This window comes from Amblyomma americanum, chromosome 8 (genome assembly GCF_052857255.1).
Source record: "Amblyomma americanum isolate KBUSLIRL-KWMA chromosome 8, ASM5285725v1, whole genome shotgun sequence".
NCBI lineage: Eukaryota > Metazoa > Arthropoda > Arachnida > Ixodida > Ixodidae > Amblyomma > Amblyomma americanum.
Window position 1 is genome coordinate 100,835,806 of NC_135504.1, and position 27,021 is coordinate 100,862,826.

Sequence of the window (27,021 nt, forward strand, 5' to 3'; positions counted from 1 at the left end):
TCAATTGCTCATACTCGAGCAGCGCCGCGCCCATTCGTGAGCGCGGGTGCGAGCGCATACGCTGCAACAGCGAGCGGCCGTCCGGTGCGCGGTGAAGCCGGTCGATGTGATTCAGTGCCCTGCGCGCTGCTTGGAGCTTAAGGGGCCACGCTCCTGCCTCGGCCAACGTTGCGGCGCACTGCGACTTTTTGGGCAGGCCTAGGCACACGCGCAGGGACTTGCGGTGCTGAAGCTCGAGCTTCTTCCAGCACGGCTTGCGCACCGTGACGAGCGGCAGCGCATTGAGCACCGCCCCCAAAGCTGCGGCATTGTATAGACGCAGCGCGGCTTGCTGGGAGATGCCCTGGCCTCGAGCGGTGAGCTGGTGCACGGCGGCGGTGATCCTCTTCATCTGCAGACAGGCCTTGGTCGCCGCGGGGCGGAAGGAAAGGCGCCAGTCGATGTCCAGGCCAAGGTTACGCACCGATTTACGCCAAGGAATCGGAGTCCCGTCCAGTGACAGTGGTGCAAGGTGCGCGCGCGAGCGCGAAACGCAGGCCATGGCCACCGATTTGTCCGCGCTCAGCGACAGACCAAGGCCGCGCAATCTGGCATCGATTGCGGTCAGGGCTCCCTGAAGGCACCCCCGCACGCGGAACGCCTCGCCCGGTGGTCCCCGGCACCACAGAGCTATGTCGTTTGCATATATGGACATGTACACATGGTGTCGCCCGCTCGTGGGGAGGGAGGCCGGCACCACCGACATGGCCACATTAAACAGAAATGGTGATAGGACAGAGCCCTGCGGCACGCCCATGTCGACCGGGCGAGGCTTGGAGAGCTTACCCCCTACTCGTACGCGCATGGTGCGCCCGCTCAGGAAGCCATGAACGTATCGCAAAAGGCGCCCGCTCACACCGGCCCCCTCAAGCACCGCGAGAATTGGTGCGCGGTGAACGCTGTCAAAAGCGCCCGAGACGTCCAGCAGCAGCAGCAGCGCAACCTGGCCTGCTGCCCTGGCATGCTCCAGCGCTGTAACAACGTCCGATATAGAATCAGCCGTGCACCGCATCCCACGGAAACCCGTCTGCCGCTCGTCAAACAAATCAGCCTCCGCAGCCCGCTCGTTCAGACGCTGCAACGCCATATGCTCCATGAGCTTACCTGCCGCCGATGTTAATGCCACTGGCCGGTATCCGCTCAGCTCCGTAGGTGGGCGCCCTGCCTTTCGGATGGGACAAACGACCGCGGTTCGCCAATCCTCCGGAAGCTCCCCGCGTTCCCACACCAGGTTGATCTGCTGCAGGAGGATCTGTCGTTGCTGCGCATCCAGGTTTCGCAGCATTTGGTATGTCACCCCGTCCGGTCCGGGCGCCGAGCGGCGGCGGCAGCGCTGCGCGAAAGCGTTTTTTTGCCTCGTGGATGGCGTGACCACGAGATGAGTACAAGCGACGATAAGAACGAGGTTAAGTAACGATAACGAGGTAATTAACAGGTGTAAATCATTCAAATGAAACAGGCAATAAATAATGACATAAAATAAAGGCAGGTAATTATTAATTAATAAAAAGTGACAGTAATAGTGACAATATTAGTTAGTGGCGGTAATAGAAGGCAATCTTATAATAATAATGTTTTATGAGCACAAAAATAATACACAGTTTCTGAATTAAGTGGGCCTGTCAAAGCCACCAATGGCTTGAGGGACTTGGCCCGGTAAAGTTAGCGGATGAGCATGCGACAGTTAACATCGACGTAAGGAACCAACATTTCGAAAATTAACACCAACAAGAGGCGTCACACAATAATAAACAACATCAGATAAATAGCGCGTACATATTAGAGAAATAATGACACATTTTAAAGTGTTACAGAGAAGTAAGCGTGCTTTTTAATGCACTTCTTGATGTAACCAAGAGAGAGAGAATGAAGGAAACGCAGGGAGGTTAACCAGATGTGAATCTCCGGTTTGCTACCCTACACTGGGGATGGGGGATAGGGGTTAGAAAGATGACAGAGAGAAAAACGCAAAAAAAGGAACGTGCACACATGGAGACACACACACACACACACACACAAGGCGTTCCAATTAAAGTCTTTCACACAGGCCGGTAGATTGTAAGAAGCGCAAAAGCGCTTGCACGGCCTTCTTCTGCGACGGTAGGTCCTTTCGATGTTGGAGAATTCTTTTTTCGGATAGTGGTTGGTCGTCCAGTTGGTCAAGTTCGTGGCTAAGGCATGCCCTCTGTGGACTGTAATGCGGGCAGGAGCACAATATATGGCCAATTGATTCTTCATGGCCGCAGTGGTCACAGGTTGGGGTGTCGGTCATCCCTATGCGGAAGGCATAGGCTTTAGTAAAGGCAACACCCAACCAAAGTCGATATAAAAGCGTGGCGTCTCTATGGCGAAGCTGTGATGGCGCTCGAAGACTTAATGTTGGATCAAGTGAGTACAGTCGCGTATTTCTTAAATGTGGCTCATTCCATTGCGACTCGGTGCACTGCCGAGCAAGTAGGCTGAGCTTCCGTGCCGCGTCAGTTCTAGAAAGAGGAATTGGGACGTGGCGCTCCTCAGTATGGGCTGAGCGGGCAGCGTGATCCGCCCGTTCATTGCCGATAATCCCGCAGTGACTGGGAAGCCACTGGAACGTTATTTCATGGCCGGCATCACTTATATGGTGTAACGTCTCTGTAATATGGAAGATTAGTTGTTCGTGCGGACCGCGTCGTAGAGGTGACAGTAGAGACTGCAGTGCCGCCTTCGAATCGCAGAATATTGTCCATTTGTGTGGCAGTTCATCACCAATGTGATGAAGGGCAGTTAAGAGCGCTGCGAGCTCTGCTGCCGTCGATGTTGTCGTGTGGGTCGTCTTAAATTTGATTGTTTTAACCAAGAATACCTCACTGGCAAATTATTTAAAATTCTCAGTGCATAAACACAACGTCTAGTTTCGCCATATATCGTGGAAGAGCGAGGGACAAGAAAAGCAACACTGCTACGCACGAGGACTTCGGGGAGCTGTGTAAAATATTTTAAAGCAACTGGACCAAAAGTGCCGTTGCCCCAGAGTTTGCACAGAGTCCAGAAGCATAGAAGGCCAAGTGCTGCGAAGATGTTAGGAATTGTAATTAACGGAGTGTTTTATGCTAAATTCCTTAGTGTGTTCTTTAACAAAGAATCAACACGGTTTTGCCATCGGGTGGGGCAAGACGCAAAAACAGTGATCTCGCATCAAACAGTGTGGTAGACATGAGCATGCGCAATAGTTTCTTATTATTATTTGAACCAGAACAACAGATTTACTGTGAAAAAAATAACCATGCAGCGCTCTTAAGCTTACTGCTGAAGTGTCATAGGTGCGTGTGCCACGACATATCACTGTCGAAGAATACTCCTACTTATTTCACCGAGGTCATGCATGTGACTGCGGCTTGTACAAACAGGGATGACATTTTCATTTGACTCGAAGTTTCGATTGGAGGACCAATTTTTTCAAGAGTAATTTGCCTTCGCTGGTATTCTCCTTTTACACGAGTTGGACACAGAAAAGGTGAACAAGGAAAGGGTAGAGAGTACAGAAATAAGTAGATGGAAGTAAACTATTATAAATACAAGTAAAAGTAAGGAAATAAATAGGGATATGAAAACGCAGAAAAGGGGAATTGCAGCCGCACGAAAAAAGTGTGAGCAGAGCATGTAAGCAGTAGGGAAATGCAATACCCAGATGCGACCCCTGCTTTGTTAAATACTGCAAGCGTGCTTATGGAACGGCGTGTCGAGCTGAGGTGAGATGGGCGGCAGCGTGCGTGGCCCTGCAGCTACCTTTGTGGAAGAATATGAGGGGCCTTGTCGCTTCTCCTGGCTGGGAGGGCCGGGGTGAAAGAATCTTTGTCCAACAACACAGGAAGCGGGGGGAAAAGTCTGAAGTAGTGTTTTTTCTCTGCACTGTGCTATATTGCAGCCGCCGCTTGTTTAGCCACTGAAGCTGGAATATGAACAAACGAACAAAAAAAACAGGCCGTGGGAAGGTACACGAAGGATTGTTGCCAGTGTAAAATACGTCCGCTTACAGAGTAGCCAGAAAAGAGAAATTGTAAAACAAAAATAAAATAAAAGGGGCTATGTGGCCTCTGTAAGACCAGAAAATCAGCCAAACACGGGGGGTGGAAATAAGTACCCAAATGCGGCCTTCAAAAAGAGGTATGACCTCAGACGACGTGGTCAGCCGCGCTCTGTGTATTTGAGTTTAAATTTGCGTAGGTGTCTGACCTCGGATGAGAGGTGGGGGTGCCGTGGCGTTCGTTAGTGCCCCTTTGTACAGTAGAAACCTAAAGAGATGGCTCTCATTCGATCATTTGAAGGGCCGGTTGTTTAGACCAATATCGTCTTTTAAATTCAGTGCCTCGATCAGCTGTGAGCTTCGCGAACTTTCTCATGCCACGGGACATGCTGCTGACATTTGTTTTTTTCTTTGCTGAATTGTCGCATCCTCATTGCAACTCAGGGACTGGGAAGATCCTCTCTAAGATCCACCTTGTGATCACTGCATCGAATGAGATGCACACAATTTCATCGATGGTGTGGTTTTACACGTCAGGCATATTTTAGACAAAACTGCTTCGGCTGACATAACCACTCTAGAAATGATATTCGCAACCATAGCCTCAAAACACGATAACATGATGCGTACGGATAATGAGCTTTCGCCACGCTCACAGAGGAGTTCCGGCTTTGGGATGAGCTAAAGAGTGATGCCTGCTCCGTGCAGGTCACGCAGCCGCTATTGCAGCCAGGAATATATAACTTCCCTGCCCCTGTTAAGACATCATTATGTATTTCTTGCAGTAGCGAAGCGCTAAAATATAAGCGGTCTAATCCGTTGTACGCCTAGATTATTCCACTGCTGGAATGCATTCGTGCTGACCCATGTTCTGTTGTCATAAACAAAGCACAGTTTTTAAGGAAACTTAGATTTAATCACTCGCGTCCTCTTTGCTGTCGCGCAGGGCAGCGAATAACGGCCTGTAGTAACTGAATAAGACACATATTTCTTGCTGGCTACATAGAAATTTCGTGCAAAGATGAAATTAATGCAGGATGCACTTCTGGCAGTTGCTTGAAGGGGATTAACAATCGTCACCCCAAGTACCTTGCGCATGAACACCGGCAACCACTGTGATTTGTTAGCGCCGACATTAAAGTCGCCGCAGATAATGAGGGGAGCGTCTGGCGCGCGCCCAATTCATGTGGTCACATTCAAAATGCTGGTTTTCGGCCACGTTGCGGACAAGTGGCGCCATCTGCCGCCACTGCTGCGAATCTTATTTGAACAGCGTACGCGCTAGAAACTCTCCCTGACTAACAATATTGTGTCTTTACAATGTCGTTATTAATCTGAAAGCATTAAGTCGCTCTGTGGAGATAATTGTTAGTTAAAGCAACCTTGTGACACTAACTACCCGTGTCAAAACATCGCTTCACGAAACGACCTCTAACAAACTGGTACCACTTAGCATCACTTGAAAAAGTTCGCAGTGACTATAATACCAGCAAGGTCTTCGTCTTCTTTTACCATCCGACAGCGAAATCACGACAAATCGTGATCACAATCCGCACTGCGTTGTAACGCGGTCGAATCCGCGTGCGAAGAGACGAAGATCGTTCCAGCCACGTCCCAAGCCCAGAAGCTGTAGCGTACTATTCCAGAAGTACCAACTAGCGTGCGTTTGATGGGCCCAGAGGCGAAGATAGAAAAGGAAGCATGGACGAGAAGCGTGAGTCACGGGATCGCAACGAGTTCTCATGGCGCCTAAAATCCCTGAGACCGGTGCAACGCCAGCCTACGGGAAATGTCGAACATAGGTACAAGCTAAGCCAGCGGGAATCCGAGCTCCTTGACCATGGACGCTTCGAAGACTGCGTGGAGGCCCTGGTAAAGATTAAATTGCAGCGTCAGATCTTCCTGCCAGCCATCTATGCAGATAGTTCGCAGCGCGCTATCATCCTTGGCGATCGTATATCCGAGGACGACAATTTTTGCACCTCCCTGGAGCCTTTGCTGCCAGTCGGTGTCACATCTTGCACTCCGCCTCGTGCTCCAGACGCATCCTAGACGGCGTGTGCCTAGCGGAACCTGAACTCTTCGCCACTTGCCTGGATGGCGGATTCTCGTAGACAGCGGCATTCCTCTCGTAATCATCCGTGACGTCCAGCGCTATCTGGACTCGAATCATCCATATCGCAAGATCATTGCCTCTTTTATAGAGAATCGACGGCGAAAAGCGTCCTCTAAAAAAAGGCTTCTAGCGGTAGTGGAGAAACAAGATGTCTGTGACCTCGACACTCTTGAATCGCAACTCAAAAGCCTGCGGACGCCACTGAACCTGACTTGCTGCCTCGGAACGTCTGCTAGGCCTTACGTGAAGGATGTCGTCATTGATGTCAGCCTCGTTTGTCTGCGTGACCACTCTCTGGACACAGGCAAGCTTCCCTGGCTCGACGAACGCAAACCCCGGTCAGTCGGTGCAGAGCTGCGAGAGTGTGGCATCTTGACCGCGCGCCGCCAGGCCAAGACGATAGACGCCGGCAGGCCTGTGGCAGAACTGCGAGACTTCTCATCTCAGTACAAGAGGCTGCTTATCAAGGCCAAAGTAAAGACTGTCCTAGACTGCGTGCAATGCCGGTCGGTTGCCTTAGTGTCTACTATAGCTTGTCGGATCGCTTTGAAACTCGAAATCCGCGCTCAGAAGTCTGAGGCGCTCATTGGCGATCCCGCAAAACGCTGCTATAGACTCGCCTGCCGTCCTTGTAGCCGCCATGGCGGACGTGTCTACTCTCGTAGGCTACTTCTTTAACATAGTGCTGCTTTGCGATGTGCCTGCTGGTGTTGACGGTGTTGACTGCGATGAACGGCTCAAGAACGCCAATCGTAAGATTGCCGTGGCCACCGAACCCGATTGGATGAGTTGGAAGTAAGTTCTAAAGCTTTACAATGACGTAGAGGAGGTTCTTCAGCGTGTGAACAGTGGATATTGTGAAATAAATCTGGATACATCTGTTTTTTTTTGCCGATATGTTATCTGACGCGTCGTAATATGTGCATTGTGATGCGTAACTTAGAAACAGAGTCTTTTACGGACATTAACTGCTGCATTTCTCTCGCATTTGTGACTTATGAAGGTGGCAGGTGAGACTGTTGGAGAGCTTGACTGTATTAACCCCAATGAGTATATTACAGATTCACAAACGTTTTATTCTATTCCACAAGTGTCGATGAATCAATTGGCACTTAAGTTTCGTTTATGGTTTATGGGGTTTTAGCTTCCAAAGGCGATTCAGGCTAGGAGAGACAGCCTTGTGAAGGCCTCCGGAAATTTCGGCCACCTGGGGTTCTGTAACATGCACTGACATCACACAGCACACGGGCCTCTCGAATATCGCCTCCATCGAACTTCGACCGCCGCGGCCAGGATAAAACCAGCGTCTTTCGGATCAGCAGACGAGAGCTTTCGGTGCTTTAGTGTAGGGATACGTTATTTCACGAATCTCACTCTCTTACGTCTAATTGCAGGTTTACTGAGACCTGGTGGTTAGATATATGTACGCTATCGATATGGACAGCGTGGGCTGCACGTCTTCATTTATTGTTTGTAAACTCTACGGACCGTGCCCTCGGACGGAGAGTCTGCGTCCCATTGTACACATCCATGCATGTTTAATTCGTGCGAGCGTTGCGATGAATATATTTTACAGCAGTATGTACATGTTGTGAGAACGACAAGCGTTATTCGTGTTTCAGCACATTTGCTTTCTCCTTGCTATGGTGACAGCTGGTGCCTATCAACGTAGTCAAAACATATGGGTAGCAGGACGATAATTTGCAAGGAATCACTTCATCTTGTGGGAAAAAAATGTTTTTCAAAGCGAAGCTTTATGCTTCTTTTGTCCAAGGAAATTTTCGTGTCGTCAGCGTCGTCACAAAAAACGCCAGGCTAAAAATTGAATGTTACTTCGAGAGCAAAATGGGTACCCAAAGCGTAGCAATCGTATATGATACGAATCACAGAGCTGTTGCAGTGAAAAAAAAAACTGAAAAAAAAAAATTGAAACAAAAACTACCTAAAAATAACGAAAGGAAATTATAAAGGAAAAGAATTGAAAAATTCAAAAATAATGAAAATAAAAGCACGTCTGAATAGTAAATCCTATTCGAAAACAGGCATACAGCAGACAGCCCATGCAGTACTCGTTTTCATTGAGAAAAACACAAAACTAGCATCAAAATCACATGATTAATGCGAACGCGAGTGTGCAACTCAACCAACAACCATTCATGGTTTATGCATTGATTTAACCTTAGCAAAGACCATCTCTACAGTTACAACAGAAAACCTCAGTGTATATAATACTGATCATAAAGCAGTCCTGAATGTTGTGAAGTAATGAAGGGTAATATAAGTACATTTCACTTCTCTCTGGTTCCACGCTTTGTAGAGCCACGTGTGTGAACTTTCAAGTGACGTCGAAATGGGTAATTGGGTCTCGATTTTCAGCTTCGCTGTCCAACCACCTTCACAGCGCGGATTGGAGCCATAATATTTTTTTGTGAAAAGAAAAAGAGCAGAAATTATTCGCACATTTCGGTCGACAGGTGGAAGAAACAGAGGCAAAATGGGGTCCTCAGTAGGAAGGTGGCCAACCTAGAACGAGAAATCGAAACCTATTCGCTGGACTTGAAGTGCGAACAATGGGGGCAGGTTTGTGAACGAATGAATGCGCAAGTCGGATGCAAAAAGAACATAGCAGCTGTTGAGGCACCTTTTAGATCCGGCGGCAACAAAATCGGCGCAAAAGCGGCAAATGGCCAGGTTAATGCATCGGTATCAAGGCACGATTGGGCACTTATTCACGAACTCCGAAATCGTTACATAAACGGCGAGGCGGGCGGTTGCTTTCCGGATTACTCGCCAGAGGAAAACCTAGAATTATATGCGAACTTTAAGGTGGCGGTGGTGGAGTGTGCAATGGGCAGCTTTGTACAACTTCGGCAGCGGGTCCGGACGGGGTTACTAATAAAATGCTGAGGAACCTGGACTTCAAATCAGTGGGGGCGCTCACAGACTTGATGAACAACTATTGGGCGGCCGGGGAGATCCCGGCATAGTGGAAGCATGCTAGGATTACATTTGTTCCTAAACCATGGAAGAATGTCTGTGTTGAGAATCTGCGTCCCATCTCGCTGACGTCATGCTTGGCCAAATTGATGGAGCATGTGGTCCTGCACAGGCTTCAGAGTTATGTGGAGGACAAGGAGTTGATACCAGAAATGATGATTGGCTTTAGGGCTAATTTATCAACGCAGGACGTCAAGATACAGCCCAAAAGGACGTGGTTGATCCCGGGTACGACATGGGCACCAAGGCTATCTTGGGGCTAGACCTCACTAAGACATTTGGCAACGTTACCCATTAGGCAATATTAAGTAACCTATCTGACATAGGACTTAGGGTAAGACCTTCCGGTACATCATATCATTTCAGGAGCTTAGGACTGCGAAGATTGTATTCGGAGAAGTTAAATCGGATCCCTTTCCGTTTGGGGGCAGGGGGATCCCGCAAGGGTCGGTTTTATCACCATCCCTGTTTATTCTCGCTTCGATCAAGATACCGCCGAGACTGGAACGGATATCGGGACTAAAACATATCTTTTAGCGGATTACATTACTCTGGTAGCTAGGGGCGGCGACCCGCAATTGGAGGAAACTCTACAACAGGCAGTGGATATTGTTGAGGAGCTATCAGGAGAGGCAGGACTCTCGTGCTCTCAGGCCAAGTCCGAGCTTTTTGTGCTTAGGGATAAACCAAGAGGGATACATGCCGGGCACTATGTGCCGCAACCCCGCTAGAAGTGAAAATCTGAAAGCACCGGTCGCTGAGGCCCAAACGATCAGGACCCTGGTCTGTATCTGCAGACTAACATGGAGAATAGGGAGGTCTTGGAAATGCTTAAAAATGCGTTAAGTGGTACCGTGAGGCTAGTGAGGAGAATCGCCAATCGTAAGTGAGGGGTCAAGGAAAAGGACTTGCGTAAGCTGGGAAAGGCGTTTGTGCTCAGTAGAATAGTGTATGCGACGCCTTATATGAAGATGGACGCGACGGACAAAGGCAAGGTGGAGGCTATGATTAGGCAGGCGGATGAGGCGGCTCTTGGGTTGCCTAACCAGGCGTCTGCCGAAAGGCTGCTCGGATTAGTGTTGCAGAACACCCTGGAAGAACTACGGGAGGCGCACTTGGCGATGCAACTCAGTAGACTTTCAATAACGAGAGCAGGTAGGGATATATTGAAGAGCATCGGCATTGGAGTTGATACTCCTGCCGGGGACTTGAAAATTCAGGTGAGGCGAGAAATGCACAAGGGCTTTTACATAAAACATTTGCCCAAAAATATGCATCCGATACATCACGAGTACCGCAGGAAGGCAAGAGCCGGGGCTTTACATGCTAAGTGCGGGAAGCACTAAGGGCAGTCTACGTAGATGTCGCCGAGTATAAGGACAAGGACGCATTTGCAGTTGCGTTGGTGGACGGGCGGGGATGCTTGGTCACCTCTGGATCAGTCAAAGCCCGTTCCTCAGAAACTGCAGAGGCGGCGATAGCGCTAGCTATAGCTAGTACTAAACGTGACCTGATTTTCAGCGACTTAAAAACAGCCATCCGAAATTTTGCGCGCGGCAGAATATCTGTCACAGAGGCGCGATTGCTTAATCGAGCCACGGTGCGAGGGACTACGTAGGTGGAAATTTTCTGCGTACCGGCATACTCTGGGAACCCTGGGAACGAGGCGGCTCACCTGAATGCTCGAGGTTCGTCGGCCGAGCAGGTGAGCAGGACGTTCCGGGGAAGTCCACGAAAGATGGGCTGGTGTCTTTTGACATTACTAACCATTACAAACTTGAGTGGAGAATTCACCCGCCCCCCGGAGAAGCAATTGGTGAAGGCACAGGAATGCGTCTGGCCAAGATTGCAGACGAGATCTTTGTATAACTCATACATGTTAAACAAAATCTACCCGGATGTTCTGCCTGAATACAAAATGTGTCAGGAACTGGCAACCTATGACCACATATTATGGAGCTGTAGGATAGCGCTGCCACCGGCGGTGATTATGCGTGATCCTTCTCTCGAGCAGTGGGCGGCCGTGTAGGCGAGCTCAGACCCTGTCGTCCAGACCAGGGCCGTGCAGTGGGCCACCCAGGTCGCCTTCAGCTATGGGTTGACGGCCATCCAGCACGGCATCGTCGGCACATGCGTCCTGACGAAAATAAAGTTTTTCCATCTATCTATCCGCCTGAACCATGCCGTGATGGAAAAGAGGAAGGTGGAAGTGAAAGAAGAAAGAGAAAAAGTGGTGCCGGAGTGGAGGACTCCCTCATCTTGTGGACAGAGTACGGTTATTGTCTTGCCACATTTTGTTGCTAGTCGCACAAAAACGACCCTTGGATATCGCCTCTTTCACCCGACGCGGTCGCTCAGTGTTTAGCGCGTTCGGCTACTGATCCGGAGTACTCGGGTTCGAACCCCATACCGCGGCGGTTGCGTTTCAATGTTGTCGAACTGCAAAGGCACCCGTGTGGTTGTGGTGGAAACTTTTATTGCCAAGGATATGAAGTAAATGGTGGAGGCGAAGCCCCCTACAGTCCACTCGGATGCTCCCTCACTGTTAGGAGGCACCCCTACAACGCGAAGGATAGCCCTTGGAAAGCAATTCTCAGAGCGCTGGATATGAGCCGGGGCTGGTCATGAGGAAAAGTTGCGGTCATAAGAGTGCCCCCGTAAGACTCCGCAACTGTCGGGTATGGGGATGAGGGAAGATCGGGCATGTGAGCAGGGTGTGTGGAAAGTCTCATGGTTTGTCGCAATGTTTGCATATCGACGGGAATTGGTCTGGGTATCGGGCATGTAGTAGTATGGGGCATGGTGGTGGTGGTGAAAGCATTTATTTGAAAATTGCAGAGAGCTTGTGTGGGGAGCAATCCCTAGTGGGCCGCTCCCCTTACAGTACTAGGTGGAGTCCCTTATTCAGGGACCCCACTGGTCTGAGCCGCCACTCGAGCTCGCTGAGCTAGGGCTTGTTGGGCCGGTAGGTTCAGACAGCTGACCAGGGCCGCCTCCCAGTCCTCTTGGGTAGGGGAAGGGTTAGGGGCGGAAGAGAAGGATTGTGTTGATATGCCCAGACCATCTTGAACGTGTCAGCCACCTCCCCAAAGAAAGAGCAGAGGTCACACAACGAAGTGTCGAAATGTTTGAACCCTGCCGGGCACAGTCGAGTGTTAGTAAAACGTCTAAGCAGTATTCTCTCGTACGCTTACCCTAGCCCCTTGAGAGGAGCCGGGTACTGACGGTGCCAGTCCCGGTAATAAGCGGAGATATCTTTGAAAGTTAACAGAGGATAGGTGTCCTCGTCCAGATTGGTAGGGCCTATGTCGGGGGACCGGTTTGTGAGTGCTCGGACGAACGAGTTGGTGGCCTCATTCCCTGGTAGGCCCTGGTGGCCTGGAGTCCAAATGAGAAAGCGGGTATTGGGGTCCTGATCCCGAGCTGCTCTTCGAAGTATTCGCTTCGCTGTTGGCTTTATCCGGCCCAGTTCATAATTCTGGCAAGCCCCTCGCGATTTGGATATAATGAATTTAGATTGAGCATGGGAGGCGGCTAGGGCTATTGCTACCTCCTCCGTGTAGGTTGTGCTAAACGCCTTAATAGTGAGGCCGTTCACCTCGTCTTCCCTCTTGATTGACTGCGGCTGTGTACCATCCTCCCGTGGAATGGTGTGGGCCCGCAACGTCTACATAGAAAACTCTGCCTTTGGAGCCATAACGGCGGTGCAGGGCATTCGCCCACGTCTGATGCCGTCCATTGTGGTTCCCTCTGTTCATTTTGGTAGGAAGGGGCCGAACATTAAGTATGCAATGTGTTATGGAACAGCCCGAGTTTGTAGTCGTCGCCAGTGTGCGGCCTGCGCAATGGTGAGCGATAGGGCTGTGGGTGGGTACTCCCTTCGTTGTCGCCTGTAATACGAGAGAACTTCGCGGAAGGAAATCAGGCAATCCTCGGCCCGTACAAGGGGCTCGACTCCCGCCCGGAATGTCAGACCTCGGGCTAAGGACTGAACCTCCTCGTTTCCAAGGAGGACTGCATATGCTGGCGTCCAGATGAGGGTTACAGGGCACCAGGGCTGCCAGAAGCGTAGTTAACGAGCAGCAGTGCGGGATATGTAGTCATTGGCATATTTGAGAATGCCAGATTCAGTGCGCTGACAGTGCACGTTAAAAATCCCCAGGTGGTCGAAATTATTCCTGAGCCCTCCGCCACAACACCACTTTCTTCCTTCATTCACTCCCTCCTTTATCCGTTCCCTTATGTCGCGGTGCAGGTGTCCAACGATATATAATACAGATACTGTGCCATTTCCTTTCAGTATCTGTATTATATATCGTTGGACACCTGAACCGCGACTTAAGGGAAGGGATTAAGGATACTGCGCCATTTCCTTTTTTATCCCTTCCCTTACGGTGCGGTTCAGGTGTCCAACGATATATGAGACAGATACTGCGCCATTTACTTTTTTATCCCTTCCCTTACGGCGCGATTCAGGTGTCCAACGGTATATGAGACAGATACTGCGCCATTTCCTTTCCCGAAAAAAACAATTATTATTATTATTATTAATAATATTTTTTTTATTATTATTGTCATTTCCTTTCACCAAAACCCAAATAATAACAAAAAACGGTCCTTTATATCCGCCGCCCCAGCTCAGGTGCTTCAGTATCAATGCCAGATGCCGGCGCTTATCCTTCTTATCTTATCCTTCCTTTTTGTTATTATTTAATTAAACCACTTTTATAAATACCCTAAGGCGCCCTGTGCTCTGCGATGTCACTGCACGTTAAAGATGCCCAGGTGGTCAAAATTATTCAGGTGGTCTTCCACTCCGGCACCTGTTTCTTTCAAAAGCGTGGCTTTTTGGGCTTGTTGGTGCATTATCAAAGGGAAAGAACATAGCGCGGAGGAGGACAAAACACAAGGAGAGCCTAACAACAGGAGCGCTAGGTAGCGCTCGTGTTGTTAGGCTCTTCTTGTGTCCTGTCGTACTCTGCGCTATATTCTCTTACTATGACCTCCTCCTTCCTTTCTTCTTTCAGTCCCTCCTTTATCCCTTCCCTTACGGCTTGGTTCAGGTATCAGCCGAGATGTCAGACAGATATTGCGTAATTTCCTTTCCCCAAAACCAATTTTTTCATAATAACAGCAATGCATTCTGTTCGTCTAACTGCCTCGACGCGGTAGGGCGGAGGGTAGGATCCCTCGACTATAGCACATCCTTCTGTCGGTCTTCTTTCACTCTGACCTTCCTCCCTTAGCTTGCTACGCGGTTGAGATGCCAACATAGATGTGGGGAAATTACTGTGCCTTGTCGTTTCCTCAAAGACCAATTTTCTCGAGATGTGCATCTGGTACCATAAAAAAAGCGCAAGAAGTTACATTTCGCCGACTGCAAACACACTCCTATCTAAATGCGGCAGTGCATGCCTTCATGTACACTGGCCTGTACGAGCCAAACTGCCATAATTGTGGTGAAAGGGCCACATACGACAACATTCCGCGGAACTGAACAAATGATCAGCCTCCGGCGGAGTTGATACAGCTCCTTTCTCCCGAGCGATGGGAGGCCGTGCTGGTCAGATCGGACCCCAAGATTTAAGTACGGGCAACCGAGTGGGCCTATGAGGTCGCTGCCAGCCATGGGCTAGCGGCCATCTAGTACGTGTCTCCTGCAACCTGCTCTAGACGGAATAAATGTTTTACAGTCCAATCCAATCAGGCAGCGGCCGAGAAGTTAGTGGCTGAGAAGTTAGTTACTGCGCCACGGTTGATGTATCGGCCGAGAAGCAAGACAGTTCCTGCGCCATTTTACTCGCTGCGGTAGCTCAGTGGTTTCGGAGCTCACCTAATGAGCCTGCGTTCCGCGGCTCGATCCAGGGCGCGGCGGCCGCGTTTCGATGGAGATGAAACGCAAAGGCGCCCGTAATTTAAAGCGAAAGCTTTACTGGCCGCGAACTTGCGATTTCGACGTGGCGGTGCTCCGAGGAGGCACATGACGTCCCAGCGCGCACCTCTCCGCAGATATTTCTCTCTCTCTCGCTCCCTAGTCACTACTGCCCATGCGCCACTAGTAGCACCGAGCTACAGGTTTTCTTCGACTGCACAACCACCACGAGCGGAGAGAGCACCACGAGCGGGGAAAGAAAACTGAAATACGCCAGCATGAGCCGAATCAAACTTGGAGAAGAAGAAATCGCGGTTTTCGCCTACGTGGCCATGCCAGATGACTGCGGCAAGGGGGTGGTACACGGCGGCGATGGAGAATTCACGCAAGACATCATGAGAATGCTAAGACACAAGGCGAACCCCGAAATCATCGGGGCCAGAAGATTAGGAAAGGACTCCACGTCAATACTAATTCTTTTCAAAGAAAGCAGAGTACCAAGGACGGCCATCCTAGGATGGGCCTTACACAGATGCTACCTATACCGGAAGAAATATGAAGTCTGTATGGCCTGTTGCCGACTCGGTCACAGGATCGACGTATGTCCGGACCCAAAAAACGTCAAATTCCGTGGCTGCGGGCAGGAGAACCTTCCCGAAAACCACTCCTGCACGCCGAAATGCCAACTCTGCGGCAGAGACCACATACTCGGAGACAGCAAATGCAAGCTAATACATCGTGCACCGTATGAAGCCAAGAAAAGATACTGGGAGAAGAAAATGAGAGAAGAGAAGGCCACGGCAGGAGCCAGTGACCGATCGCAACAGTCACGGGTGCACCAGAGCCGCCCGCGCACTAAACCAGGCAGCGAGGGGAGCGGCTATACAGCTCGAGACAACTTCTTTCCGAGGCTGGGAGGAGAACAACGACAAACTTCCCGGGGACGAAGCGCCTCCAGAGGAAGAAGCAGATCCAGGCGACGTTCGAGCTCGAGAGACCGGACCTCCAGCCGGACCCGGGGAGGATCAACAGCCTGGGGCGGCGAAAGCAAAAGGGTGAGTTTTGCGAGCAGGGCCTCCCAGAGCAATGACAACAAATTAAGAAAGATGAGAAAGATGAGGAAATAGAAAAACTAACGAATATCGTTAAAACATGAGTGATACGATCTCCAGTTTTAAGAGGGAAGTACAAAATCTAAAAACGGCCCTAACTACGGCAGAGGCTAAGCCAACGGCAGTTGTCAGCACTCCCCAAACAGGTACACCATCCCTGGTAGCACCTAAAGCACAAACCGCACTAAATAAAAGCCAGGAGAGCGAAAGTGACATGGTGGTTGAGGATGCCGTCCCGCCCCCATCCAAGCGCAGAATCAGGGAAGACAGCAACTCAGACCTGACTGCGGACGAAAAGCTAAACTAGGAGCGCGAGCGCAATGGCAACCTCAGCTGCCATTGCGCTCGCGCTCCTAGCCAGCAGACCAACGCTGGCTTATCCAGCGCGCGGTGGAGGCCGCGGCATCCCAAAGGATCCCCGCCGACCTCCTCTAAGTCAGCGCAACCGGTCCTTTGACTGGTCCCCTGTTTTTGGGCGCAATAAAAGAGTTTACCTACCTACCTAAACTAGGAGCCAGAATGGACAGAAATTTAAAAACTTTCGCAAAGGAAAGGGATAGCAAACTAGAGGATTTTGTTCACCAAATCCAGAACCAAATGCAGAACAATTTTCGTTTAATAACTGAGGCACTTCAGCAGCTGAAGAGGGAAAATGCCGTCATACATGCAAGGCTCGCTACAGTTCAGGAGAGCATCACCAAGCTTAGCAATAGACAGGTCGCCCAGTAGTACCCAAATTTGGCAGTGGAACTGTCGCGGCTACCGACGCAAGCGGCCGGTGCTACAAAGCGCCTTGTCGATGCTCGAGACAGCCCCGCTAGCAGTTGCGCTGCAAGAGACCGGTGGTCCGGCTAAACTGCAGGGTTATCAGGTTTTCCATAGCAGCAGGGGAGACAAATCAAGGGTATAAACATTAGTCAAGAGAAACGTAGCAACAATAGAGCACAATCTAGAAGAAACGGTAATCGAAAACGTTTTCGTGGAAATTTTAAGAGGAAAGAAGGGAGAATCAAACATTTTTCTCTTAAACATATACAGCCCACCCAAACAGAGGAGGATGGTTAGGTTTAGGGCAGTAATTAACAAAGCACTTAAAATAGCAGAAACCCAAGCCTTAGTCATAGTAGGCGACTTCAACGCCCATCACCCGGAATGGGGGTACTGAAAGAAGACCCAAAAGGGAGACAATTATGGGAGGATATACACAACCTGGGACTTACGATACTAACAGGTCCGGAGCACCCCACAGGAGCTGGAAATAGCGTCAGCATGGACACTTCACCGGATTTAACCCTCGTCAGAAACGTAGGAACGGCGAAATGAATTAACACGGAACAGAACATAGGCAGCGATCACTTTGTTATAGCAACAGAGATAAGAACCAAGAACAAATAGGCAACAAACAAACCCCTACGAAGATCACAGAGTGGGACCACTTTAGGGAGCTCAGAGGAAACAGAGACGAGACAGTCATAAATAACATTGCAGACTGGTGCAAAGCAGTTATGAAGGATGCCAGAAAAGTAACCAAAACGCTAGACGGGGAGAAAGCTCCCAAGATAGCGGACAGCCGACTCCTACACATGTGAGAAGCCAAAGAAGGCATGGACCGCCACTAAAGAAACAGGGCAGGAACAACCGCAATCTCAAAAGAAGATTGGCGCGGCATAATAAAGAAATAGAGGATTACGCCTTTAAACTGTGCGAACAAAATTGGAATAGAAAATGCGACGAAATGGAGAGGAGCATGAATCTCCCCCAGACGTGGAACAATCTTAGGCATCTCATAGACCATCAAAAATCCAAAACGCAAGCGAAAGTTACAATGACCAAAGTTAGACACGCGTGTAGGGAATACGATGACGAAAGCTTCATGCGGAAACTAGCTGCAACCTACATAGGAGACAGACAAAAGTCGGCTTCCCGATTATGAAGGAGCCCTGAACGAGGCCCTGGACGCGCCCATTACGGTAGCCGAGGTAAGGGCGGAAATAGTCAGACTGAAAACCAGATCGGCTCCTGGCCCAGACGGGATTACGAACACAATGTTAAGGAACCTCGACGACAACTCCATAATGGGCCTCACAGATTACATGCATTAGGGCTGGGACAAGGGCGAGATTCCCCCGCAATGGAAAACGGCCACCGTGGTCCTAATACCTAAGCCCGGGAAGCAGCCGCAGATAGGGAACCTTCGACCTATATCCCTCACATCGCGCGTAGGAAAACTAATGGAGCATGTCGTCCAGACCAGAATATCGAACTACATGGAAAAGAATAGGAAGTGACCAGATGAGATATATGGGTTCCGACCCCACCTCAGCACACAAGACGTCATGCTGCGACTAAAACAGGATATCATTGACTCCAGAACCAGGGACGCAAAGGTTATCCTATGTCTCGATCTCAAAAAGGCATTTGATAATGTTAAACATGAGGCAATATTGAAAGGACTCAGCCACGTCGGAGTAGGCTACAAAACCTATCGATACATAAGAGACTTCTCACAGATAGAACTGCGAGCATAAGCTTCCAGGAGAATAAATCCGGGGAAATACAGCTAGGAAGCAAGGGAACCCCTCAAGGGTCGATGCTATCACCCATTCTCTTTAACATGGCCATGAGAGAACTCCCGGGCGAACTTGAAAAAATTGGCAACCCAAACTTAGAATATAGCCTCTATGCGGACGACATTAATCTATGGATAACCGAGGAAGTGATGCAGAGATTAATCAAACCCTACAGGCAGCTGCCAATATAATTTCAACGTATGCAGAAGAACGGGGCTTAGAATGCTCGCTCGAAAAATCTGAAATTCATATATAACGATAAGGCTCTGAGGAACAAACCACCCTCGGAAATTCAGATTTCTGTCGGAGGAAAGGAGGTATCCAAAGTGGACACAATCAGAATCTTAGGCCTTCATATGTAGTCGAATGGGAGAAACACGATAACCATCAAAAAGCTTGAGAGCCACGTGATGCAGACCCTCAATCTCATCAAACGTGTCTCGAGCAAAAGAGGCTGTCTTACTGAAAAAAAACTTACTTAGGCTAATACACGCTTTCATAATAAGCAGAATCAGCTACGCCACGCCGTACCTAAATCTCAAAGCAGCAGAAAGGAACAAAATCGACGCTCTCATATGGAAGTTCGTCAAGAAAGCTCTAGGCCTGCCCATGTGCACATCCTCAGAAAAACTCCTAGCACTGGGCATACACAACACGCTTACAGAGCTCGCAGAAGCAGTCCAGACATCACAGCTAGAGAGACTCAGCACAACACATGCGGGAAGAGCCGCACTAGCCAAAGTCGGACTCCAAACAGACAGGGGAGCTAAACAGAGGGAGGATATCGACATGGAGATTAGGAGCAATCTCAGGATTCCCCCCTTACCCAAGAACATGCACCCAGAAATAAACAAGGAAAGAAGACAAAAGCGGGCAGAGGTGATAGAATGCATCTACGGTGACAAGCCTCAGGAGGAGGTCGCCTACCTAGACGCAGCGGGCGATAGACATAGTCAGTACACGACTGTCGCGGTAGTGAACGGAGCGGGTAGCCCCATCACGGTCGCAACTATCCTAGGGACAAACACCGAGACGGCGGAGGAGGTCGCAATAGCACTGGCTTGCGTCGGTTCCAAAGCTAAATACGTCATAAGCGACAGCAAAGCTGCAGTCCAAAATTTTAGTAGAGGGAGAGTCTCTCCCCTCGCCACAAAAATTTTAAGACAAGCGACATTGAATAGAACAATCAATATAATCTGGACCCCCGCGCACGAATCTGTCCGTGGCAACGAGGCGGCCCACGAGGTAGCTCGAGATCTCTACCACCGAGCTGCACAAGACGGGCCACCGTTCGCAGATCACGGGAGAGAAGGGGGACTAATCTCCTTTCAGGAAGCTACAGAATATTAGAGACCATCGCAGGTACTTTTCCCCACCTAGCAAAGCACTCAACAATCAACAGGCGGTCGCGTGGAGGCGTCTACAAAATGATGTCTACCCACACCCAATTCTAAGCAAAGATATCATTCCAGAAATAGAGGACGATAAATGCAGAAGTGCGGGGCGAGAAGGACCCTCGACCACATAATATGGGAGTGTAGCCAATCCCCAGGCAGGGCAAAAAACATTAATAGTAGAGACGCCTGGGAGACCTTGCTCCAGAGCACGGACCCTGAGCTCCAGCTCACCGCCGTCCGACTGGCTGAAGAGGCCGCCGGGATACAAGAGATCCTGGCCAGCATCTGACGCGACTACCCCATGCGGCCGGATCTCTCCTGATCCTCCTCCCTCAACTGCGGGTATGGCACAGGGGAGGTCTGGATAAGGTGGTCTCATTCTGTTGGACAATAAAGGTTTTTTCACTCACTCGATTGCACAGCGCCGCGCCTTTCCTCAAAATCCAACATTAAATTTTCAGTTTTCTCTTTCTTCTTTCCCTTCCTCCTTTACCTCTTCCTTTAGGGAGTGGTTCGGGTGCCCAGTGAGATATGTGAGACGGTTACTGTGCCAAATTTTTTCCTCAAAAACCAAACAAAACAAGTTAGCCACGACGTTCAGATAGTTCAATGGCGTAAACAACTTCGCAAAGGCCATTCATTTTCACGAAAGGAAAGGCGCACAACCGGCTCCGTGAGTCAGGGGTGATAATAATAAATAATTGATTTTTTGGGGAAAGGAAATGGCGCAGTATCTGTCTCAGAGGTGAACTCAAACTCGCTTTCATGTATATGGCCTTGGCGTCCAACTAATAATAATAAAAATTGGTTTTTGGGGAAAAGAAATGGCGAGTATCTGTGTCATATATCATTGGACACCTGGAGCGCACCGTAAGGGAAGGGATAAAGGAGGGAGTGAAAGAAGAAAGGAAGAAAGAGGCGCCGTAGTGATAGGGATCCGAATATCGGCCTCCTGGGAATTTTTAACTGGCACTGACATCGCGGAGCACACCTACGCCTTAGCGTTTTGCCTCCATATAAACGCAGCCGCCGCGGTCAGCTTCGAACCCGGGAACTCCGGAGCTCCGGAACTCCGGGACGAGAACTCTTGAGCTGTCGTGGTGGAGTGATAGCGTCTCCGCCTCAAATTCCAAAGGCCCTGGTGTCCAACCGCAAAATCGTGCTTTGATTGCGTTCCCCACACTGGATAGGCATCGTGCCCTCCCTGCCACCCTGGGAGGTGGCATGCAGTTAATGGTTGATCACGAGAGATTGATCACCATATAAACGCTGCGGCCTAATTATTGCCACAGTGCCGCATGTCAGCCACAACGATATCAGCGCTAATGCATTCAGGCCAAATCTCTCTTTCACCACCGCCACATGTATCAAAGCACGAATGAGGCGTTCGCTTATCCAGGGAGCCAGTTATGCGCCCTTCTTTCCTCAAAGCCATCACAGTCTAGAACATTGTCAACGCCAACGCCAATGAACGCAGGGAACACTGACACCTTTCGCTTTAAATATCCTGGTTTAGCTTAGCTAATCGACAATATTTTTTTCATATATTTTTCCATAGACATATGTCTCAACGCTGTGCGCTGAAAAGTAATCACATATAGTCAATCTAGGCTTTTTGTTAGAAAGGGTAGTTTATGTGCAAGTAATTAATGCATGCATGGTGGTAGAACGTGTAAAAAGTTAAGTTCTAAAGCTGCAAAAAGCGAATAGTTTAGAACGATCTAAACTGACGCGGTAGCAACGAACATATTTCTTGACTCGCATAGATGGACGGATGGAAAGAGCTTTTATTAGACGGAAAAAAATCTTCCATGGCGTTCTCCTACTTGTCTAGGAGTCCACGGGCTTGTGCTTCACATAAAGCCTGATCCACTATCCATTTCTGGCCGGCGGGTTGAGTGGTCCGCAAAGCAGCCTTCAGCGAAGATTGATTGGGATTGGGGATTGGGGCATATAGCAGGTGGAATGGAGCTTTTGTGTCCAATCTCCTTGATCATGCCGAAATTGCCACAATATTTTCTCGGTTCTCAAGGAAGACCTAAAAGATGATGTGCTTTATGACTGTAGTGGATAAGTTTTCAACAATCCTTGAGCGCGTGGTCTCTGTCTGCATTTCTTGGGGTTTATATGCATTTGATAATGAGTCTCACACATGGTGGGCCACTGTACGTGAAAACGATCATTTTGATGATGTCGCAGAGATCAAAACAAGGTAGGAATTGGCTGCTCAAATGATCACTCCTTTTTTTAGCTAAGCAGCACTGCTATAGGCGCATCTTCCAATTTCTGCTCTACGTAGGGTACGTAAATACATCGTCCACTCTCTCCTATGTAGTGAGCTCCACAGGACAAATTGATCTGGTTCACGACGCCTTTGGTGCGCTCATCAAAAGTTTCTTCATGGCGTATATTGCAGCCGTTGTGATCAAGTGGGTTCTTTTTGTCGAGCCTGCTATGCACGGATGGGCAGATGCGGGCCAGTTCCATAGAGGCGGATAAAAACACCTCTACCTGACACCGCTTAGCAACATTCTCCAGACCATGTGAGAGGCGGTGAATACAAACAATGATTGTGATTTTGATCGTCTTATCCCTGCTATTCTGCTGGACAGTGTGCGCCTGCGTTCATTTAACATTAATCAGTTCTCCGTTTATACGTGCTAACAATTGTTGCGGGTATTTTGCCTCCCTTAATCTGGTGACATTGGCTTCCAAGATGTTGTTCACCATGTAGGTCCAAGACACATTCTTTACGCACTCCCAGCTCCACATGTTTAGTGTTGAATATGAAGTTATTCGTGAATACAGACTGTTGCCTGTTAGCTACAAATTCTTATTTTGCTATTTGCGGCAATATGATCAAGTAGCACGTCGTAGCTGCAACTTATCGGCGAAGCGTTTGCGCATGTGGATGGTCAAAAGCTTTGGAGAAGTCAATAAAAATGGCGTCAGTGCACAAGGCATAATGATTGGTTAGATGGAGGGCAGTTAATAATTCAAATATTTGCGTTTCAACCGAATGCCTGTACCTAGAACCATGCTCACTCTCAAGAAGGACATTTACGTTTAGGTGTTCCGTGACGTGGGTTGATATCATATGTTCCAGTTGTTTGCGGCGCAATGATGTTAGATAAAAGGAAGCAGGTTGGATTAGTGACTCTAGAAAAATAGACCCCTCCCTCGCTCAGTTCGGAATTCATTTTCATGGCTTCCTTTTGGGTAGGCTGCCTTTAAGCATATAAAATAAAATCAAACCTTCTTCATCATTAAAAAGTTCGCCCTTTGTCTGCCATTTCACACTCCAACAAGACCGCACACGTCATGGCGGCTGTTGAAAAAAAATTTGGAGGACGCTTAGGCTTCGCCTTTAAGAGTGGAACGCGACAGCGTGTTGCAGCAAAGCCATCACCCGTTTGGCGCGACGCCTTTCCCGTTAGACTAATCGCTCTTTTACGTAGGTGAAACGGACGCGTAGAGCGGCAAGCCACGTAGATGCGCTGCCAGGCACCTTGCCGAAACCCCCGGGACTCAAGTTGCAGTCGGAGTTCGTCGGCACATCTTTGTCAACAAAACCCGATGCGACGAATGCCAGCATAGCTTCCGCTCCGAATGAATGGGCAGCAAGCAGCAAGCTTCGTGGTGGTGGTGGTAGTGGTTTTATTTAAAAATAGTAAAAAGGAAGAAAAAGATTTTTGCTAGCCCCGGCATCTGCCATCGATACTGAAGCACCTTAGCTGGGGCAGCGGAAATAAAGGACAGCAGGCAGAATGGAGAAATGAAATGGAAGAGGTGAGGGGACAGGAATAGAGGACAGGGGGAGAAGTAATATGTACAAACTATTTACACAATAAGAAATGTGTCCAGGTTGTGCGCGTGATTAGTTCATTTTAGAGGAATTAAATCACACACGCGCACAGCACTGTGTTGGTTACAACTGGAGTGGGGCGTCCAGTTTTTGATCGTTCAAGTAAGAACTCGCCGAGCGTTCGGTCACTGCGTGTAACTACCTGACGGAGAACAGACGGGACGTCAAGCCTGTGTGTTCGAGGAATGCACAGAGGCTCACCAAAGTTCGCTCACGAGTGCGCGCACTGCCCTGCGGTCACAATAGCGTCTTGATGGAGTCTGGTAGTATGCCCTGCGCCCTATAGGCCGCGAGCATATCGCGACGAGCATCGGCGAACGCGGAACAGCGAAGGAGCAGATGTTCTAGTATTTCCACTGCACAGCATCCGTCACACACATCACTCGTCGCGATTCCGTGACGCACGCGTCGTTCCCCGGGCCACACGCAGCCAATGCGCGCGCGGAGGATCATTGCACGTTGTGACCGTGTAAGTGCGCAACAGCCGGTAACACTGTCGATGCGCTCACTTCCCGCGATGCGTGGGTCGGGGTGCTGCTTTCGGAGATGGTCGTGGATGGCCGCACGCACGTCCTCCAGCGCAAGAGGCAGATCGCTGGCAGGTAGTTGGTGTGCAGCGGTCGCGAGGTCGTCAGCTTCTTCGTTGCCGGCGATGCCGCAGTGACCGGGCACCCATTGTGCACGCACGGCACAACCTCTCTGCGCGAGGCGCTCTATGCGCGAGCGAATTTCCCGCACTAGTGGGGTACCGCGGCCGTTAGATTGCAGGCGGCTGAGGGCGGCGCGGGAGTCGCACAGCAGAGCACTCCTGGGCGGCGGAGGGCCGAGGGTGAGCAGCAGGTCTAGCCCGAGCCGGATCCCCATCAACTCCGCCGTGGTGGAGGAGCCCAGGAAGGCTGCGTGTTGCTGGCTGTGCAGTAGCAGGGCGGGGATAGTGGCCGCCGCAGCAAGGGAGCATGGTCCTGGAGATGGTCCTGGAGCTCCTCGTTTATGACGGCTCTGGCCAGCTGGTGGACAGCACAGAGGGGTGTGCTCCGCTTTCCCGCAATGCCGACGATCTCTCGCTGTACCTCCGAGGCAGCAGGCCAGGGCGCGAAGGAGCCGTAGGGGGGTGGGCTTTGGGTCAATTGCTCATACTCGAGCAGCGCCGCTCCCATTCGTGAGCGCGGGTGCGAGCGCAAACGCTGCAGCAGCGAGCCGCCGTGGTGAACGTGCTTTGAATGTGCGCTGCGTTCGCCACTCACCGCGTGATTCCTGCGTGCCGGCACGGCCTCACTGCGCCCGAAAAAGACGAGCGGGAGGCGCTGCCGTCACGCGCTATCTGTTGAGGGAGTGGGGTACATTGCGAGGAGGAGGATTTTTCGCTCACGGCCAAAGCCGCTGACGCTGACATCGGCTTTTCTGCGACACGAGCTCCTTAACGGTGTCGCGTTAAAACACAGATGAGCCCACTGCGTCCTGTCGAATTTATTCTGCCTTTTCCATAAAACGACTCTTACCGTCGCGTAGCTAAAACTGCGTCGAAATTGTGGGCTAATTGTTGGGAAAGCATTACAGATCAATACAGCTAAAGGGGAAAATGCAAGTGAGGAGTAATTTACCTCAACCGCAGCCAAAGAGGTTTGGCGACGCCCCGTATATGCCGGCCCGCCGCTGTGGCTCAGTGGTTAAGGCACTCGTCTACGCAGAGTACCCGGGTTCAAACCCCACTGCATCACACAGCCCTATCAGCATCCCACATCACATCACACAATGGCGCCGGTGTGTTGTGGGATGTCAGTGCACGTTAAAGATATCCACGTGGTCGAAACTTCCACTACGGCACCTAAAGGTCGCAATTATCCCGGGGCTCTCCACTGCGGCACCTCTTTCTCTTTTTCTTCTTTCACTCACACCGTCGTTCCTTCTCTTACGGTGCGGTTCGGGTGTCCATCGAGACATGTGAGACAATTACTGCGATTTCCTTTACACAAAAGTCAATTTTCATTTTTCCTCTTTTTCTATTCCCGAGCCCTCCACTACTTCACCTCTTTCTTCCTTTCTTCTTTCACTCCATCCCTTATATCTCCTTTTCCGGCGCGCGGTTCAGGTTACCAACGATATATGAGACAGACACTGCGCCATTTCTTTTCCTCAAGCTATGGGATGCGAGACGCGGGCTCACCAAGCGGTGGAAGAGACAAAAACTCAACAGGAAGCTAAAGAAGGAAATTGCCGATATAACCAAGCAAACGGAGCAGTACGCCAGGCAGGTGGCCAGGGGCAGGGGTGGCAGCAATTCAGCAACTCGCTGAACGGCGCCCTCAGCACGGCCAGAACGTGGCAGATCCTCAAGGCCCTCATGGACCCTAGCAAACACAAATCCGAAGGCAGCAAGTCGATACAGAGGCTGGTGCAACAAAACGAAGGCATGGACGAATAACTACTTCAAGAGGTCCGGATCAAGTGCTACGGCAAAGATCAGGTCGACAGCGACTGAGAAGAATACCGTGGCGAGGAGAACCCAGGCATGGACCGACCCATCACGAGAGAGGAGGTCGTCGAGGTGATAAGATCGGCCACGAAGAACACGGCGGCGGGGAAACAAGATCCGGAACTCGCTAATAATGAACCTCAGTTACGAGACGATAGATCAGCATACGACCTACCTCAACAAGCTCTGGCAAGATGGAAGAGTGCCGGAGGAGTGGAAACACGCCGTCGTCGTGATGATTCTGAAGCCTGGCAAGAAGCTCCAGATCGAGAACCTCAGGCCGATATCTCTAACGTCGTGCCTGGGCAAGCTGTACGAGAAAGTGATCCCGAAGAGAATCCGGTCGCACCTGGAGAACGAACAATGGCACCAGGACAGCATGTACGGGTTCAGAGCCAACCTCTCTACGCAAGACGTGCTGCTCCAACTCAAGGAGGAAGTGCTCGAGACGATGCCGAAGGCGGGCGAAAACGTCATCATGGCGCTCGACATAAAGGGGGCTTTCGACACCGTAAGCCACGCGGCCATCATGGAAGGCATCAAGAACACCAACTGCGGGAGGAGAACGCACGATTAC

At 50.1% G+C, this 27,021-nt stretch overlaps 1 pseudogene; it reads left to right on the plus strand.

Annotated features, from left to right (window-relative positions):
* The first annotated feature begins 6,798 nt into the window (after positions 1-6,798).
* Positions 6,799-27,021, plus strand: part of LOC144102648 (uncharacterized) — a 59,241-nt pseudogene continuing 39,018 nt past the window's right edge.